The sequence below is a fragment of the Homalodisca vitripennis genome, chromosome X (genome assembly GCF_021130785.1).
Source record: "Homalodisca vitripennis isolate AUS2020 chromosome X, UT_GWSS_2.1, whole genome shotgun sequence".
In the NCBI taxonomy this organism is placed as follows: Eukaryota; Metazoa; Arthropoda; class Insecta; order Hemiptera; family Cicadellidae; genus Homalodisca; species Homalodisca vitripennis.
The window spans coordinates 23,799,263-23,819,575 of record NC_060215.1 but is presented as its reverse complement, the minus strand read 5'-3'; the positions used below and the strand labels follow the sequence as shown (position 1 = coordinate 23,819,575).

General features: G+C 31.9%; 1 long non-coding RNA gene across 1 annotated transcript; it reads left to right on the top strand.

The window, feature by feature from the left end:
• Positions 1-2,363: 2,363 nt before the first annotated feature.
• LOC124368490 lies at positions 2,364-4,237 on the top strand. The gene is made up of 2 exons (XR_006922952.1): positions 2,364-3,416; positions 3,959-4,237. It is a non-coding gene; the product is annotated as an uncharacterized LOC124368490 (long non-coding RNA).
• The last annotated feature ends 16,076 nt before the right edge of the window (positions 4,238-20,313 follow it).

The following is a 20,313-nucleotide window of genomic DNA, read 5'->3' as shown; positions in this document are numbered from 1 at the left end:
GAGTGCAGATATTTGGCAATTCAAATTACAGTTATGGCTCTTTAGTTCAATATTTTCCTGTAGTAAAATAGATCCAGCTTCAGCAGTAGTGACAGGGATGTTTCTAGATACTGTACTAGATACTGTTTTTCCCAGATTTGCCATTCTTCCAATTTGAGTTCTACAAGAAAGGAATTCATGTTATTAGAAGAGCTATTTTGAAGTCCTATATTAGTACTAGGTAGTAGACGGATGTTGCATTTATTTATCTTAGTGGAGTTATTTAATTCTACTGTCAAACATGGTTGTCGGTTTACTCTACACAGAATGCATTGCCATGTATAAATTTTCTCAACGGCCCATTTTTCAAATTTTTTCAGGAATATTCTGGTATGTCGCATGATACCAATTTTTACATTGGCCATTTTATTCCTGAAAATTTAACAACTATGTCACAGGTGCCACAAGGGTATTTTGAAGGCTTTGTCCAGAAAAGTGTGAAAATGGTTAAAGTTTCCAATAATTGTTTGTTGTCAGATTGTACATGTTGCTAGTTAAACTGGCAGGCATTAGGTGTCAGATGGTCTCTGCTCCCAGACACACTTGTGAGTTGGCCAATTCTAGTCACGTTACTTGCATGTCAATTTGGTTAAAAATCAATGTAAATTATAAATGAGGCTTCTCAGTTTTAATTAACTATTTCTAAGGATGTCTTAGGTTGAATTTTGTGTTTTCCTTGTTGAGTCTAAAATGAATTTTTTTTTTTAATTATATGTTTTAATATGCTGCTGTTGTGAAGTAGATCAGCTCTTATGAGAAGTTATAATTTTTATGATTTATAAAGTCCCTGTCAAGTAACTGTTGTTGTAGTATAGTAGTGAATATTGGTTGTTAAAATACTACTAATGCAACACTTTTTTAAGAGGTCACTTTTACTTAAATGTTACGTTTCAGCCATCTTGTTATTGTCCATCATCTTGAAGTGATTTAGAAAGTAGTCTTGAGTGGGAGTGATAGATGGGTCAGTGGGATTTTAAGTGAGTGTCAGTCCCACTCACCAACGGAATAGGCTGAGCATTTTCTCCGTCAGCACGAAGAAATAAACTGTAAATAGGGTATGAATTGACTAGTTTAATAATACCTACAGTGAGTAGCGAGTAAATCAATGCATGAATATTATCATAAACTAACTACTCTTAGATCAAAAAGTTTAAATACTACAGTTTGAAAGTTAACTGCAAATTAACCAGTAGAGCTATAACAATGGCTTTCTTTGCTTTTGGAACAAATTTTGTTTAATTCAAGCTCCAGTGAATCTGAGGTCCAATGGTCAACTACGTTACAATTAGCTGTGTGTCCTGTAATACGAGTGGATGGATGGCTGCTGGGGGTCTTCTTTTCTCATATATGCTTCACATGGAAATAGCTGAGCCAAGAAGATATCATCAGAAGGGAAGTTGGCACTATGATCTCTGAATGCAGTGAAGTAAGAGTGGGCTCTAGAAGTGATATTTTTTCCAAAGTCTCTCCATATAGCATAATGAGGGTTTTTGCAGTGTTTGTATTTCAACTTCAGCATGAAGCTTTTGTAATATTCAATGCGGCATTGTAAGTGTTTTTAGTGATTGATTTTGTAGCTTGAACATATTTTCAGTTATTGCTGAGACGTTTCTATATTCATCCTTGGTATTCTGAAACACATTGATTTAGTGAGATTCAGTTTACTGTCATAGTCAAGCAGATTTTTTGTTACAGTTTCTTTCAGAATTTTGATGTTGTGTTTGTAGTTTTTTTTCATTTTATTTTGTTCTAAATATTGTACATTCTGTCTCATAACTTTAGTAATTTGTTTTTAACCCTTTTAGCACCAAGAGCCTATATATAGGCTTCGACAAGTTCGGACGTTAAGCACCAAGAGCTTTTATTTAGGCTCTCAACATTTTCATGCAGTACACAACCATTTATTGACTAATATCAATAAAATTAGTACTGATTTGTGCATTTTATGTAAAATGTACTATAGCAAGTATCACTGCATAGACATTCATATAATATTCAAACAAAATAACAATACACACTAAAATGTTTGATCTAACAACATATGTGTTTCTATGGCAAAAGTCAGTTTTGTACTTTGTTTACTAATAAATGTATAAATTGTTAGTATTATTTTACCAAATCTTCACAGGTCTTTCTCCATTAAATATATTATACTATAATACAGAGGTTTGTTGAGTAAATAATTTTTCAGGCATTTATTGAGTTCTTAATTTATACACAAAAAATAGAAAAAATATCTAACTTTTAACGGTATACAATTTTAACAGATCAACATTTCATAAATTCCATTACATGTAATGTTTTCCTATTAATAACGAAGAAAATGAGGTAAAAAAACATTAGTTTATCATAAAATTTAGCAAAATGAGAACGATTTATATCTATGTGTGTCATAACCCAGTGGCTATGCCGCAGCGCCCTACAGGACAACCCGCACCAGTAACTCTGGCGATATGTGACATGACCTGCCCAATATGCTTGGCACTAAAAGGGTTAAACTTCTGATTAATCTATGTAGTATTAAACCCCATCTCCTCGAACATATTGTATAATGTCCTTTTTCTCCTCATTACAGCTATTTTTTATACAATATAAAAGTTCTATCTACAGTCTTGTCTCATGTATATTGCTGTCAAGAGGCACTGGAAACTTTTTGTTACATTTGTAGCAGTTGAAAAAACATTTTATGTAACAAAATTTACAAAGAGTACATCACTTTATTCATAATAATATTACTTTTGATTCGTAACATCTTGTTGTTAATCAATACAAACTATTTAAAACCTTTTTCAAGTGTTGTGTTGGCATCCATTGTGACTAAAAACAATTGCTTAAGTGTTTTCCGTTTGGGAGTGCCGATGGCCAAGCGGTCTAAGACGACTTGTGATCTCAGTTAGAGATAGCGCAGGTTCAGATCCTGTGTGTGACTGTAACACTTTTATCAGTACTGTCGACCTTGTACTGTTCCGAATCACCCCCTTATTCTGTTTGATAAGGTTCTCGCACAGGCCAGTGGCCCATGAAGACAGGCAAAATAAGTCTTAAAATGAGAATGGCCTTTACAGCCAGGTCTTGCCATCTAACTTGCCTATACAGATGGCTGGGCACCTTTACAAGCGTTTTTTTATGCTGAAGTAGAATGCTCTCTATAGCCAATCACACTCAGTTTCATTGTAATTCAGAGCTTAAGAGTTATGTAAAAAATGCTGCTTAACTTAGTTTTATTTTGGTTTATTTACAGGTTGACAAGTTTAATGCTCTATCAAGTTGAAGTTGAAGTTTCTAACATTTCATGATGTGCAGAAAAGAATTAACATAACAGAAACTTTTGGAAACTTTTCCTTAAGAGGGACTGTTAGCACATATAAGATTCCCTGGTAAGCCTACTTTAATTTTAGTTTATTAAAATATTTGTTAGCTTAGAACTAATTATAACAGTGTGAATTTTCACAATTTCTTTTTCTAATTCAGATGGAATGTAAATGAAATATAATTGTCTATTAGTGATATAACTTTAAATTGTTTATTTAATATTATCCTTTAAAAGTGTTGTTTAATTTTTTTATTAAATATAACTAAACTTTGTTATCAACAAAAGACTAGGTTTCAGAGCTCCACAACCACCAACTTTTGCTGTATAATATTAATAGTTTAACAAGAAATAACACATTACTTGGCATCACATTCTTAATTTTTAATATTAGTATAAGCAGCAAATTGTTAGATAGTATAAACCGTTCTAGTAATTGCATGTCAGTAATACAATGACAGTATTTTTGTACAAATACATCTTTTTTGTTTTTAAATAAATGTTAAAATTTTAATTTTATTCAATTTGTTTTCCTACCATTAATAAAATAACTGTATTAATTATTTAAATTGAATAATGTTAAGTATGATATTTCTTTCTCTTTTTCAGGGGTTTTCAGCCCTCCAGGTTTATGGCAAGATTGCTTTAATTTAAATTTATTATAAATATTAATAGTTTAAAAAGAATAAAAAAATAATGTTTTAATATTAGTATAAGCAAAACACATTGTTAATTAGTAATTGCACATATCTGTATAGTTTTACAAAGTAATTGCACATGTATGTACAGTTTTACAAAGTAATTGCACATGTCTGTATAGTTTTACAAAGTAATTGCACATGTCTATATAGTTTTACAAATTCAAGTTTTTGAATAAATGTTGTTATCGTATTTTTATTTTATTCAGTTTGTTTGCCTCCATTAATACACCGTGTCCCAAAAAAAACTGAACAACTTTATTAGATTGTAATTATTTTAATAACACACATATAAAAGAATTTTTTGATTTAAAGTAACACGCATAATCTTAAGTTATTTTGGGTACAACCTTTATTTGTGAACCTCAACATGGTTTCCATTGTTGGCAAAAAGATAGTCGATTCGGCTATCTAACTCTGCCCACACTCGATGACGCATTTCCTCATTAATTTTGGAAAAGGCCGTGATAATCCTTAGTCTCAATTCTTGAATGTTTAACACTTTAGACTTGAAAACCTGGTCTTTTACAAATCCCCAGACAAAAAAATCACATGGTGTTATGTCTGGGGACCGTGGGGGCCAGGCTATGGAACCACCGCGCCCAATCCACCGACGAGGGAAAGTGTCATCAAGTGATTCTCTTACAAATAAGTTCCAGTGCGGAGGGGCACCATCTTGTTGAAAAAAAACGTTGGGCTGTAGGTCTTCTAGCTGTGGGTAAGCGTAGTTTTCTAGCATGTCTAGATAAATGTTACCATTAATTGTTTTTTCATTGAAGAAAAAACGGGCCAATAAGTCTGTCATAGGAAATAGCACACCACACATTTAACTTGGGACTGTCTCGAACATGTTCCCGAACTTGATATGGTCTTTCTGTACCCCAAATACGCACGTTATGTTTATTCACTTTTCCACATACATGGAACGTGGCCTCATCAGAAAACACTACCTTCTTTAGAAAGTTCTCATCAGCAGTTAAACGATCAAGCACAGTAACTGCAAAGTGTTTACGTTTAAGTTTGTCATCTGGAGTAATTTGCTGCAAAATTTGCAGCTTATAAGGTTTCATTTTCAAATTTTTCTTTAAAATTCTTTGAACACTGGATTTTGATAAATTTAACTCACGTGCTGCAGTGCGAATAGATTTTTGAGGACTCCGTAGAAATGTTTGTTGCACGTTCTCAATAGCTTCATTTGGCAGTTTAGGCCTACCATTGTTTTTTGAATGTTTTATGCTGCCAGTTAACATGAACTTATCATACCAGGCTCGAATGCTGTTCCTTGATGGTGGATGGCGACCATAGCGTGTTCTAAACCTTCTTTGCACTACAATATCTGATTTGGTTTCAATGTACCACTCAACACACTGCGCTTTCTCCTGTGCATTCATAGTGACTGCTTTATTGTAGGTTATGTTTTGGGGTTAAGCAGTTTGAGCAAACAACAATGAAACAGCTGATCTTTACAACTAACATTAAAAAAAACTTTATAAACTCTACCTTCATGTGGTCATGCTTATAATAATCTAAATTTAACTTTGCGGATTTTATTAGGCTTTAAAGTTGTTCAGTTTTTTTTGGGACGCACTGTACATTAAGTGTATTAATTATTTAAATTGAATAATGGTAAGCATGATACTTGTCTCTCTTTTCAGGATTTTTCAGCCCTGAAAACAACTAAATTTACAGGAAAGATTAAGTGGGGATAACCTCACCTACTGTTTAATAACAATTATCAAATAAAATGAAATCAATTTAATTCGTTCAATATATGTACATTGTACATTTACAAGTCAGGCAATAGAACACAGATTATACATTTAAAATGTTATAAGAACATGGATTAATAAAATAATTTTTCAGGTTATTTCTAATGGAATTAAACTCAATTTCATTTTTCACAGAGGATGGAAATGAATTATAAATTTTAACCCAAAGATTATGGAGTCCCTTTGAAAATGTTGCTTTAAAAATTCTGGTTATTTTTGTAGGGTATGAATGAATATATGGATGTTTCGTGAAAGTTGAGAAGTTCTTCCTCACAAATAAACTGCAACCTGGCAAAAGTCATTATATTGAGAGATTTAAAAATAGGTTTGCATGATTCACGTTTTCATTTCAGCTGCATAATGGCTTGAAGGCACAATGTCTGTCTGCATCCTGAAAACTCACCTAGACAACAAGGAAGCTTTAAGCAACCTGGGCTACATGCTTGAAAATTTTGCATTCTTTTTTCGATAACTTAAAAGAATAATGAAAATTATAGTTTTCTCTGATAAAAGAAAAGAAAAAGAAAAAAATACACTATCCAAATTGGAATCAGTCAGGTTAGAATAAATATTCTAACCGTCTAATTAATAAATTATCTATATATATATAAATGTAGAGGCAGGAAAATTAGAAAAAACTATATACATTGATCGATTGACGAGGATATGCATTTGATAGATAGGATTGCATAGAATTTAGCCAAATAATCTTATAACTTGGCTCAAAGTAAAACGGTTGAAGATAAGGATAAGATTTTTTAATGAATTTTTTGTGAAAGATGCAGTCAAATGAGGAATAGACATGTGTTACTTTAAAATAACTAATTTCTTAAAAAATAACTTTATTTACAAATACCTCATTTTCTAAAATTATGATTTAAAAAAATATGATTTCCTCCATTAATAAATAATTAAAAAAGTGTCACTTCCTGAAGGTACAATAGTTGATCAAAGAGTTTAACTCAATCCATTCAATTTAATTAGATCACTTTTAAAAAAGAGGCATTAATTGAAAAGTTAACCTGAGCTTGACGCCTATCCTCGAGGTCTGTCATAATTCATTTATGTCTGTCTGTATGTCCGAACGGGAGAGAGAGAGGGGGGAGAGGGAGAGAGAGAGAGGGTGGGAGAGAGAGAGGGAGGGAGTGAGAGAGGGAGGGAGTGAGAGAGAGGGAGGGAGTGAGAGAGAGGGAGGGAGTGAGAGAGAGGGAGGGAGTGAGAGGGAGGGAGGGAGTGAGAGAGAGAGAGGGAGAGGGGGGAGGGAGGGGGAGGAGGGAGAGAGAGAGAGAGAGAGAGAGAGAGAGAGAGAGAGAGAGAGAGAGAGAGAGAGAGAGAGAGAGAGAGATTAACCGTTTTTTAAATAAATTTATACTTGGTGCATGTTTAATTGTGTTATGAAGGCCATTTTACAATCTTATACTCTTCACATGAAATGATTTATTATATTATATAACTGTTCGATGTAGTGGAAATTGTAAGGTCACATTACCAAACCTTGTTTCCCTTGCATCTACATGGTTCATCATGATATATTGATTAAATAGGTTATCAGGTTGTCCAAACATAATAATCTTGTGCATTTGTAATAAAATATTATATTCCATTTTTTCATCAATTTTTAACCAACCTAACTCCTTATAATATGTGGTAATGTGTGCATCTATTGGTATATTCAAAATATATCTTATACATGCATTGTGTGCCCTTTGCAATTTTTGCAACAATTCATCATTAATATCACAATACACAGCATTTGCATAAAAAAAAGGAAAAAATTAGCAAAGATACTAACAATTTTTTATATATACATTAGGTTTAAAACAAAGCCTTTTAAGTCGATATAAACTTTGGTAAACCTTTCTATTGATGTAATTGACTTGTTCTGTCAATGCCATTGTACTACACATTCTTATACCTAAATTAATAACTGATTGCTCATAATCAAGTACCATACCATTTATTGTTACAGGTAAAATAACATTCAAATTCACATTAGATAACATCCTTGATGTTCCTAATGTTGGTTTGCATTTAGATGCGTTCAGACTTAGCCCATGGTCTTTGCACCACTTACATAACATAACTACTAGGTCTGCATTTATATGGTTCACAGCGTTATCAATATTATCTAAGGGGCAGTGAATGTACATTTGCATGTCATCGGCATAGAGCATTGTCCTGCAAAAATTTACAGGTTCCTCAATTCGGTTGATATACAGGGTAAACAACAAAGATGACATAGTTGACCCCTGAGGTACCCCAACAGGGTTATGTTGCCATTCAGATAGCCTTCCACTGCAAGTTTTAACTTGTTGAAGTCTATTAGTCAAATAAGGACTAAGCCAACTAATTACAATATCTCCAAAATTATAAGATTCGAGTACAGATAATAAGAGTTTATGGTTTACACACTCAAAAGCTCTACTAAAATCCAAGAGCATCAATATTGTTAATTTTCTCTGATCTATGGCGTGTCTAATATCATCTGTTACTCTCAACAAGGCAGTCTGAGTACTAAAATAGGGTCTGTAACCTGATTGGAATTTATACAAAATTTAATTTGCACCAACATATGCACTGACCTGCTTATAAACTATCTTATCAAGTACTTTTGCTAAAACGCACAAAATATTTATGGACCTGTAGTTTTTACATTCTAAAGGATTATGAATCTGTTGGCAAAGGTAAAATCAATGATCTCTTCCACCGACTCGGATATATACCACTGGTGAGTGAAAAATTAAAAATAAAACATAGAACATGCTTTATTTCGTTATAAACTAATTTAAAAAATTTTAAAGGAATTCCATCATTGCCCATTGCATTGGAGGAGATATAATTGATTTCCTTACAGATCATATCTACATTAGCATTAGTAAAAACAAATGAATTCTGAAACTCCCCTAGTCCTTTCTTACTCCTATGATAGTCAATCAAGTTATCATCTATGCCATGATTAATACCACAAAAATAATTGTTCAATTCATTTATATCTATAGTATGATCTGACACATTCTTCTGTTCTTTACCAGCGCCTTGGTTATTCAAAACTCTCCATACATTTTTACCAGATTTGTGTTCCTCTAAGAATACAGTGGAGTGTCGATTCCTAGCATCTCTAAACAGTCTCTTCACTCTATTTCTTAATTGTCTATACTCCTCCCAGACAACAATATTTTTTGTCCTTATATAATGCCTATACTTAGAGTCTCTTTGTACCATTAATGCCTTTAGTTCATTAGTTATCCAAGGACATGGCGTTCTTTTCTTGTGAATGACTCTTTCAGGTATAAATTTATTAAATAAATACAACAATTTCTCCTCCAACATATTAACCATATCATCTACAGAGTTACTATTATATACATCATTCCAATTCATAATTAAACATTAATTTTGCAAATCCTTGTTATTTACAAATCCCTAACGACTATTCTATTTTTATTTACATGTAACTTAACCCTTAAATTTAATTCCAAATAAATTAAATCGTGGTATGAAATATCAGATATGGGATATTGTCCATGCCGCTTCACTCGGTTAAGATTATTTACAATAATTAGGTCCAACAAAGTATCACTATTTGGTAAATGGTAAGTTGTATCCAGTGGTAAAACATTTTAAATTTAGAGTTTCAACAGAATTTAATAATGTAATTTTGTCAGCAAACATTCTGTTAGTACTAAGATCTGTATTGAGATCCCCTAATAATACAAAGTTGTCATACATAGGTAATAGGTTGGCCAAAACATCGAACAACTCTACAAGCCCTCCTGCTTTGGGAGGTCGATAGACTGCACACAATAATAGTTTTCATTCACATGTCACCTCTAATATTACATATTCAACTCTCTTACTACATCTAAGATTGGATGATATTATTATTTTACAGTTTAGACTATTTCTAAAGTATACAGCTATACCTCCCCCCTCCTTTCCTTCCCTATCATGCCTTATGATACAATAACCATCAATCATATACGGTACAGATTGCAAAGCTGGGCCCAAAAAGGTTTCAGTTACTACTATAATATCGAATATATCATCACTGAATACTTTAAGAAAGGCTTCTCTGTGTGCCTTTGTCAGGTTTAATTTCCTCTAAATTGATTTGTAACTGATCTAGGCGAGATGGTAAGTGTTGGATATTATGGTGTAAAATTAAAATATTTTTATATTTTTTAAATTTGTTCTTACTATTTTTGTAATAATCTTGTATTTTGTTGCCCATTTTTGTTTTTACATGTGATCTCTGATCTTGTGATCCTGCAGTGCAAGAAATAATATCAGGTTTTTTAACAATAGTGTTTTTACATCTAATCCTCCCTAGGAATTCTTTACTTTGCTGAGCTAATTGACTAAAAAAAGATTATTAGACTTATGGCTATTACAATATTTCATACTGACAGATACAGGACAAGAGGGGGGTAGTGAGATCATATCCGAACCGTTCACTTTTTGACACTTCACTTGACACTCATGTATGGTAGGATCTGTGTACAACTGGTGTCCTTGGCTGTTGTAATCAGATGAAATGAAATGAAAAATGTCTTTATTGAGTACAACGTAAAACATATTCAATTGGCGAGGTTAGGACTAAAGTCAGATGATGATGTGTCTGGGACGCAAGACTCTAGATCAGCTTGTTTCACATGACTTATACACATTTATATATAATATATACATGGTGGTCATTTGAAATCTTCAAACTCGTATTATAGCCTAAGTATCAAAATTCTGTAATTGGAGTGTATAGTACCAATTGGGGGAACAAAAAAAAAATAATTTTCAAAATGGGGGTGCTCACCCCCATGCCCCCCGCAACAAGTTGTATATGTTATTTTCAGAGAAAAATCCAACAAGAGCAATATGATACTCAATGTTTGGATCCAAGAGGATGGGGTGTCTAGATGGAGAGTCAGTACTACCTCAGTTCATGTTAGTTTGAACAATGGCATGATTGCAGTTTTTATATACAACAGGACTTTTCTCTCCATATCCTTTATATTTCATCATTGAATTTTTCTATCACGCCTTCTACTTCGCTCAATTGCACTTTAACAAGCACATCAAATGGTTACACTATCTAATTCTCTAGGTTTTTTTCATTACAAAGCTGACCGATAACTTTTCACCATTCATGATAGTAGTCGGAACATTTCCCAAATGCGATTCCAATATTTCTTAACTTTGAATAGATCTTGTGACACTCTCGATACATCGCTTGCAAGCTCAATGATCTCGTCAGGAGTTCGATAAGAGTCTGACTTAGCTGGAGTTGAAGTTGACCCAATTTCAATTTCATCTCCAAATCTGTTGAAAATAAAACCATGATTTCCAATCATTTTTATTGTTTTTATATATTACGAAGAATATTTTTCCAGTTCTCTCAAGCTGAATCTTGTAGAACCTCCAGGCACAGATTGGAGGATCATCAAACTCTTACCGTGTTATAAAGCAGGTACTTTTTGGTCCCAAGTACTTTACTACTTCCATTGGAGGATTCTTTATTCACAAAGAATGATGGTGTCATAATAAATAGCAATATTTATATTAAAGTCATAATCGTTTTATTCTAGTATTCAAGATGTAGACAATCTTGCAGTGAGTAGAAAGGTCTCTGTGATAGCCAGTCATTGAGCATCTTCTCTGTGAGGTTTCTTATTTTAGCTGGTAAATGTTTCCAACAATTTTGGGCTGATGTAGGATGGCTTCTTTTTGTATAGCGAAAGGTGGTGTGCAGGAAGGGTGTACTGGGATCTATGCCGGGTGCCACAACTGTGCAGATCATGGTGCTGGGGCAGTGGGATTGACTCGCCATATCAATTAACATAGAATTTGTTTTCACAATGTTTCACATAATATATCCAGTGAGTACTGGGAGTAACAGTTGCACGTAAACACTTCGAACCCCTTTAACATTTAATATCTCTGTGAATCCCTTTTTTGATTCGCAGATAATTTATCAAGCTTCTGACCAATACATCGCTTTAGCCCTCTACTTTTAGGTCTTTTTCAATAATGGTGTCCAACTCTCCATCCCGTTCTTATAAGTGAATTATTTAATAATTATTTTGTTAACATGGTTGATGTTCAAGTCTTGCCTCACCTCGATTTGTTAAACTTACCTAATGTTGAAGAGCTAGTTGTTAATGATGAACAACAAAATATTTTAGTTGATAGGTTTAGGTTTACACCTGTTACAGAATATAATGTATAAAAGATAATCTCATCATTTGAATTACATTTTCAGCAGGTATAGATGATGTCCCAGTGATCATCGTGAAAGCACGGTTTGTCACCATACATAAAAAAGATGCAACGACCCAATTAAGCAATTATAGGCCAGTTTCGGTACTTCCAACATTCTCTAAGATTTACAAAAAAGCTCTGTATGATCAGTTAATGCCTTACCTCGAGAGGATGGAGTTGTTGGACAGCCAACAGCATGGTTTTCGACCAAACAGATCAACAATAATGGCTGCTATAAAATTTGTTAAGAATATTATTAATGCATTAGACAAAGGAGAAAAGACTTTAGGAATCTTTATGGATCTAACTGAAGCCTTTGACAGTGTTTGGCATGATAGACTATTGCTGAAGCTGAGGAATATTGGTTTCCAAGGTAAGGCATTAGAATTGTTGGAATCATGTCTCTCTTGTCATATACAGTACGCAGAAATACAGTTTAAAGAACAAATTTACATTAAATCAGCTTTTTCATCATTACAAACAATTCATTATGGAGTGCCGCAAGGATCCATCTTAGAACCTTTACTTTTTTTGTGCTATATTACAGGACTACCACTGGTCTAAATAATGCAATATATGTTTATGCTGATGATGCTAACCTAATAGTAACTGGAGGAAATAAAGACTATAGAGAGCTTAATACAGGAAAATCTATTATCGGTTAACAAATTCTTTATTCAGAAAAACCCTCTAAATGGCTCAAAAACAAATTACGTCTCATTTTCCACAAAGCAACGTAAAACCAACTGGGAATATAACACAAATTAATAACATAAAAATGCAAGAGATGGAGTAAAAAAGTGTTCTGGGACTTATTATTGACAAAAATGTAAGCTGGGATGATCATGTCATGCACATTTAAAAAATAATTTCCTCTGGCTATGTGTCTTACAAACAATGTCTTTTAGTTGTAATTTGGAGACATTAAATACAATTTACTTTTCTCTAGTGCACTCCCATAAGAATATCTGTGTATGGGGCAACCTCAAAGGAAAACTTGAAAATATAAAAATAAAAAATAATGAAAAAATTGAAAACAAATGATAGTGTTAAAGACCTTTTTAAAGAGCTTGAAATTGTTATAGTATATGTATATATATATATATATATATATATATATATATATATATATATATATGAGTATATGTATCAAATATGTAAAAAATAACAGCCCTTCCATGTTAAGAATGAGCCATAAGTACAAGATGTGGTATTAGACTGGACAAACATAGACTGCAGTTTTATTAGAAAAACACTAATTACATGGAATATTTATTTTACTAAAATACCATTAACAATAACTGCAGAACAAATAATACAATATTTACAAAAAAAATTTAAGTCATACTACATTTTTTATTAATGTTGATTACTGATATATATATATCTTATATATATAAAAATCTTGAGTCACGATGTATGTTGCCAATAAACTCCAAAACGACTGAACCAATTTCAATCAAATTTCACATGTATCCGTAATTTAGTCTAACTTAGAAGATAGGATAGTTATTATCTGAATTATTCGCTTATGTCGTGAATATAAACGAATAAAATGAAGAAAAGTTTTCAAAGCGCCTGCACATTATAACCTGCAATTACGAGATAGATACGTATATTAAACAGTGAAACACTATTTGAAGGCGCTAAGTTATGATGTATAATTGTCTAAACTAAATTTTTGGTTGAACTTAAAGGTTGAGTGGTAGACCACTTTGTAATAAAATACATTATGCATGTACAATACATTTTTGACATATTTTCTTGATCGTGACATCAAGGTAAAATCTACATCGGGGTTGGAAATATAATTTACTTCAACCAGAAATGCTCATACGCGGGCAAAACTTACGAAAAGCGTGCGAAGCCGCGGGAAACAGCTAGTATATATATATATATATATATATATATATATATTATTGTTATAGTTCCATAGTTTTAAAATGTTCCTTTTCAATTTATTTATAATATTGTTAACTATTTTTGCATTTTTTAGAATTAATTTGCTTTATGGCTAAAGCTGCAATTAGTGGGACATTTATGATTAGATTGACTGTAGGATTAGGGTATTTTATCACATTAGTTTATAAGTATATTAGTTAAGTAATTTTTATGGCACTATTCGATGTATACAAAATGCATCTTCAATGAATAGATTTTCAATTCAATTCCTCATCGATCAAACTCTCTCAGTAATCGAGCAACTTTTTTTCTTCTTTTAGTGGGGAAATGAAGCATTTGCCTCCAGGAACTAACAAATCCACCATTTTTCATAATTTCCTTCAAAAACGTCCTTGTTTATTAGATGCAAGTTGGTTGTAGCTTAGAACAATTGCAAACCATGTTTGTTCTTAACGGGCTGAGAAACAGCTTTGTGCTGCTTATCAGTAACCACTTCCATGAGACAGCTGTTCTTAAATGCAATGTTTCAAACTCTCTTAAATGCTTACTAGCTTTAAATTGAAAACAATTTTATTGGTTCCTTTTTCTTTTCTAAAAGAAAATTTTGGAGTAGTATGGTATTGTCTAATTCTAATCTATTTTCATTTGCAATATAAAAATACAAGAATGAAATGAAACGTTTATTCTCTCTTCACAATCAATAGTCTCAAGTAGGTCTCTAATATCAACAGAATATAAACTTATTTCTATATTTTGATGTTTGGTTCTACCAAATGCACTAATATTTTAAAAATGTGTACGATTACATTATAGCATCTACAGTGATACCGAATGGCACTTGGATATAAAACCACTATAAGTGATGTTTGATATTGCAAGTGCTGCAAATAGCGAAATATTAAGTGGATTTCTTATTTGGCCAAAAGATTACAGCACTTTCCAGCCACGTCTGGATAGGGTTTGAATTTTAAAACTGTATAATAAAGTGGGCCAAATATATTAGCCTGCTGATTTCAATTTGAAATTCATTGGGCCACTCGATGTGGCCTACCAAGCTGAGGGGCGAATGTGTTGATAATCTTTTGTTCTACAAACTGGGAGAGAAGCACATGCAAATTCCGAGGTTCTAGTCTCGGAACCAGCTCTTCACCAGTATAACAGGTCAGAGACAGTCGTCTTGTAACAATTGGCCAGCAAAGGGAGATCAGATACTTTTCAGACAAACCTTGTACTATTTTCCACATTCCAAGGCACTTTCATCAGGAAACCTAATTATCGGTTGATCTTTATGTTATAATTTTAGGATTCATTAGAGCACTAGTGTAATAATTACAAATTTACATGACTGATTAGGCTAGGATATTTTAGATAATGAGATTAGGTAAATATAAAAAAACTTATTTATGTTGATTTTTCATTTTATTATATTTACAGCAAATTGTACAATGGTTAGTAATAATAAATTCTACATGTAAAAGAATCAATAAAACAATTTAAAACAAACAATTGATGAACAAATCTAAACACAGCTAACATACAGCTAAAGTACATCTTGAAACAAACTATTATAACATATAAACATTTATTAACTTTATTTAATCTATTAACAACCATCGTTCGAAATGAAGGTCTACATACAACAGAACATAAATCAAGTAATAACTACAAAAAGGTACAATAGAACCAACTGACAGGTTTAACACCTTTCGAAACAAAAATTATCAGATATATTTATTTGTGTTGAAATTCAAGATTATGTAATAAAACAGTGTACTTGCTACAAAACTGAATGTATGTATAGCAAATTTCACATTTTTTATTTAATCATATCCTAGTGTTGTTTAATGAATAAGTTGTGTCTGCTTAGTACAAACATTTCTTGGCCTCAAACTTGAAAGGAAAGTGACTGGTACTTATTTTTAAAACTAGACCAAACTTCAACCCACTACAAAATCATTTAAAATTCGCAACTCATTTTTGTTTTACTCTTTTATTTTGATCAAAAACTATTTTCCCCATACCTGCTTATTGCGATTTATAATATACTTAAAAGAAATAATCCTTTTTCTTCTTAAGTTCAGATTAAAACAACGCTTTAGGTTCCTAGTAAAAACCAAACCAACGATGCAAAGTTATGGTATGAATTTCAATGTTTCACATTTTTCAACAAGATTGCTCAACCATCACCTGATTTGGACTTTGTTAAAATATGTGTATTACACAAGAGTTTGCTGTTTACAATGCAATTAATACTTTATTTCAAAATTATAATTATAATATTTTGTTGCATGGTTAGCAATTGTTACATCCAAAAGCTTCAGTTTTATTGAACTGTTAATGATTAATTGAATTTAAAATTATGATAACGATTTATAGTGATGTGAATATGCCTATAGTAACCACATGGTTTGCTGCTTTATATTGTGTAATGCAAATTTTGCTTCAGTGAGGGGCTTCAGGCACAGATAATACAATATTTTTGTATTTTGTAAATAAAATTAGTTACTGAAATTTGTCAAAATACTGCTTATTTAAACATGGTATTTTCTACACGCTGTATTAGAAAAATAGCAAGAAGAAAGCATAACACACTTTAAACAAAATAATGATTCCACTTAGTACATTTCAACAGAAACTCATTTACAAAATAACAGCACCTCTCAACAAAATAGGTAAGTTTTTTTAGAAAAAATCTGTTAGGACATATAACACAATTAAGCCTTCCATCACCAACAACTCCAAGAAGACGTGCAGAATGTAAAGTGTTTATACCGTCAAACTTAAGAGCAACAACAGGCATGCTGTGATGAAAGCAAAATAATGTGAACCTTGTTTTCATTGTAGCAAACACCATTTGATGAGAACCATGAGTTGCAGCTCTTTCAGGTTAGGAACAAAGGATAATAATGATGTAATGTCATCGGCGTAGCAAACAATATCGAAGTTAATATTATTGACCGGAAAATCATTTACATAAACAGTGAAAAGAGAAGAACTCGATATCAAGCTGAAGTAAACCACAGTAATTACTTCGGTATTTTCAATATTTAATAAAGACATTTGTTGCTTCCTACCAGCCAAGTGAGGAAACAGAAGACACTACTCCACCGTTCTACCTATTACACCATCTGTTTTTTAGAAAAAAACTGAATCATTAACATAATTGAATGCCTTGGAACCTTAAATAGGTAAAAAAGCTTAAAAAGGATAACAAAAATATTAGATGATCTTTTTACAGATGATACAGAAGAAACTACAATTAAATGTGTAAACCCGAATCACTTGGATGAAAATTTAATCAAACAATTGAGAAATAATTCAAAGTCTTTGTCCTGATAGGTTTGGTTTCCAAAAATACAAATCAACAATAAACACAGTCAGAAATATTTTGGAAGCTGTTGTTAATGGATTTGAAGGCGAGATTAAGTTCTCAGCATTTTCATTTATCTTTCTGAAGTATTCAATTGCATGCATTATAAGACAATAATAAGAACATTTATAATAGAGATCTGTAGGATTCAGGGTCTACCACTTGGATAAATTGAAAATTAACCGTACAGTTTGTCAGGGATCTATCTATCCAGCGACTAGTCCTGTCCACTAATTCATTGAATCAGAATGGAACGGTGATTCGATATGCTGATTACACTACTCTCTGTAAGTCACCATCAGGGCTGGAAATACTCTTGAAAACATACGCATTTTTTGGACCTTCAATTTCATGTTTTAATTTGCATAGACACAATACGATATGGAAACTGTTTTCACCCATACATATAAATGTCTCGATTTCCAACAACCAAATTGTCAATGTTATTTATAAAGATTCAGGTCTGATTGAGCTGTAAATTAGATTAACCATAAATGTTATACATACATTTAAAAAGTTATTTTGATGAATTAATAAACTGTCATGCACAACAAATCTATTACACGGAATTCAACATTGAATACGAATAACATTAACCAAAAATTTAAAAACAAGGATAAGTTTTTCCATTACTGTAATTGGTCTCGCTGCAGTTGACTGGACAGAATCCTTTTGTGGCAAATTCAAGCAATACGTGAGATAACAACCATTAAACCATCAAACAATTAACGGGTATTAGTTAAAACATTGACTGGACTGGATAGGATGTTACAAACTGCTACACGATTACAGGAAATAAGACATAAAGAACAATTATTTAGTACCATCATTCTAACATATATTTTAACAATACACCAATAAAAAGAGCTCTTTATCCCAAGTGTATGCAGACAATATCAACTTTGCATGTTTTTGCGTAAGTTTTACTTTCAAAGAATATCTAAAAATACCTCTTTCTCCTAAACGTAACACAAATGATTATATCTACACATTTAACATGTAACATATATTTCTGAACGGACAGATATTTTTCACTCTTATAGTTTTCAATTTGCCAGCAAGCAAACAATTTATTATTTACATCGATACAGACCGAATCATTTAGCAAGAAGAGTGGTATATGGAGGATGAGACAGTCCCCTGTCTCCCGCAAATAGTTTACCCTTTTCGCAGTTTGTCCGATCCAGGTGTCACTGACAATACAAGCCTCCGACCCTGCCATAGCTTAGAGCTACATGGTTCGATCTGCACAAATTTTATTTTCCGACCTTAATCAAAGGAACTGCAAGAAACTGATATGTTAAAAGTTACTTACATGGAATATTTATTCAAAATGCTTAAAATATGTTTTAATAAAAACATTTACACAACAGTAAAATTATTGGTATGCACAGTACCAAAAAAAGTGTTTTAAACAATTTCAAGAATTATATACAGCTTTCGAAATGATGTCACTTCTATTATGGGCAGCACTTTACAAATGATATTATTCTAGTAACAGAAGAAACTATTGCACATTGGTTGGTTCTTGAATTGTTCTTTGTCAGCCTTACGTCCATTACCTTATCTAAAAAGTTAATTTCAGAATTATACTTGTATATAGTATTTTAAAAAATCATTAAGTTTTAAAAGTATACAAGCAGAAAAAATATTCTTATTCAAAAATTCTAGGCAAAATCTCTGGTAATGAAGTTTATTATTTTAGTAGTTAACATGTAACTATTTGAAATTGAAACATACCTTTTTATTTAAAAAGAACACTAGTAACAGAAACAAACTATTTTGGATTGGGTAAAGAGTTTAATGGACCAGTTGGATGGACCTGATAATAACATTATTAAGGTGAATGGGATACCTCACTGTAAACCTTCACACAATAACAAAAACGGCTTAACTATTTTATGGCACAATTTATAGACATTGGAGTTCATATTTATTCACGTCCTACTTTTGTACTTAAAATTAAGGCATACCATTCAATTCATAAAAACAGGCAAGTACGGAATTTACAGTAGAGTCCCAAGCTAATCCTACACACAACTAATCAAACACATTCAGTGAGAAAAATATTTTAACGGTTTTCAAAGTGTATGGATTATTGTGTTTTTATGTTGATGTTAACAATAAGCCTCTAATGGCAAATGTGCTGAAAAAACAATGTTTTACACAAAAATCAATATTTGAAAATTACATTACGTTGACAGACGAAATAATTTAAAATCAAAAAATGTAGCCAAATTGACTGAATCTCAATTAAATTCAGATTAGAAAGATTCCACTGTATTAGTGCATAATCCATGGATACTGTACATTAAAAACAGCAAAATTTAAAATATGGAATAATTATTATTGCTATACACTCAGATAAAAACTGCTACTTTTCCAACAGGAATTTCTATACAAAATATGTGTTGTCTAGTAAATAACATCAGTCTGTGCAATCTTTGAAACACCTGTTTGATAAAAGCATGTTCAAAGTTTCATCACATATACTGCATATTATTTAGTTTATAGGATGATTTCATTGTACTGTACCATTATTCAATCAAAACTACACCATATTAAGACACTTTACAATCACCGACTGTAAACACAGGTGGTAATTAATCAATTAAAAACATCTTCTAACATTAATACTTGTGTTTTGATTGATATCGATTATTACAATGGGCTCATAGACGACATACATTAAGAAAGTATGATGAGTTTATTGCTTGCTAATAGCTACATTTAACAAGGAATAAATGTAACTGTAATGATCGTGAATATTATTTACTATACTAACACTTAATTTAGTTATTATAATATTATAAATTATTATAATTTAAACACATATACACACTTTTAAGCATAACACAACAGTGTGTATCATAGCACTTCTCATTCAAATAGAATAAATACAACTCTTTTCTTTTAATTCAGATTTATGGCATTCGATTTTAGAGGTGTGCAAGTACAGTAGTTTGATTATAA